Raw genomic sequence first — 1169 nt, 5'->3', positions numbered from 1 at the left:
TAGGCCACCTGTGGCCCAAATAAGGTAAGGGAGGGGGGTTTAGTTTATTTAGGCCATATGTGGCCTAAATAAGGTCACCCTATTTTTTATTTCATTTTTTTAATGGGACATTCTATGGTTCCTGTGAATAACATTTCACTGATTCTTGTTTTGCAGAGCTACGTGTTTGGCAGCCCAAGCCATCGAAACCACCCCACTGACAAATGCTAAACCATGCAGGCGGTACACTTTAGTTTCCTATCTGGTATTCACCTGCTTTCCGGCACACACACACACACAAAATCGTATCCCCGACTACAATGTTCTATTTTCGTGACTGTATTGAATGCTAGTTTGTCATTGGTATGTTTGTTTGCTCCTTTTCCCTTTAGTAAAAAGTTCTTTTTTTGTTGTTATATTTACAAATTGGCTGTTGTTCTTCGTGTGGTTACGCTTGTCATTATAGTGGTGTCACATGAGACACTTCCAGTGTCCGTTGTTAAGAATCATCAAGTTTATTATGATGTGGGATAGGAATGGGCAAACTGCTCCTTTGCCTAAGTTTGTACAGACCAGATCAAGTATGAATGACAAAGTAGGAACGGATAGCAATATTGACGAAATCTATACGGTGTCTCGTGTGACTGATGACCACGAATATGCACACCCAAACCCAATTATATTGTTAAGTTTTCAGTCAACTTGGCATTTGTTCGTTGATTATACATAAAAGAAAATAATCAATAATCTCATGCAAGAAAAACCTCTGTGTGCATGCTCAAATTTTCTTTTGGAAGGAAACTATTGTGTCACCTGTCACACGAGACACCGTCTACATAGGCACGCATTTGGTTGTTTTCTCGCGAAAGGTGAATAAAAACGATCCCAAAACTTCTCAGTTCTGGTGGAGCACTCATTTCTCTTTTAAATAGAAGCAATGTTGGTGCTGAATAAGCCATTCTAAAAAATGGAAACATTTTGTCTCCTTTTGAGCTTGGCTCATCTATACTAGTTTGTAGAACTTTATATTAGATTCTATTTTCAGCTCGAAGCCAGTGCTGAGCTTTTAACATATGACCAGAATACGCCCGTCCCCTCTCCCCCTCGGAACTTTATTTAGGCCACATATGCTCAAATTATCGTTTTCGAGCAACTGAGTACATTCCACTTTCGCAATGGTGCACCTTTCT

At 39.6% G+C, this 1169-nt stretch overlaps 1 long non-coding RNA gene across 1 annotated transcript in view; it reads left to right on the top strand.

Moving 5' to 3' along the window:
• The window catches only part of LOC118478441, a 6338-nt gene extending 5464 nt beyond the window's left edge, over nucleotides 1–874 (top strand). The window contains exon 2 of the long non-coding RNA XR_004859046.1: nucleotides 157–874. This is a non-coding gene — a long non-coding RNA (uncharacterized LOC118478441). The remainder of the gene's footprint in view (nucleotides 1–156) is intronic.
• The last annotated feature ends 295 nt before the right edge of the window (nucleotides 875–1169 follow it).

Source organism: Aplysia californica, unplaced genomic scaffold (assembly GCF_000002075.1).
Source record: "Aplysia californica isolate F4 #8 unplaced genomic scaffold, AplCal3.0 scaffold00566, whole genome shotgun sequence".
NCBI classification, from domain to species: domain Eukaryota; kingdom Metazoa; phylum Mollusca; class Gastropoda; order Aplysiida; family Aplysiidae; genus Aplysia; species Aplysia californica.
Note: the sequence above shows the minus strand (reverse complement) of the source record. Positions and strands in the feature narration are given on the sequence as shown.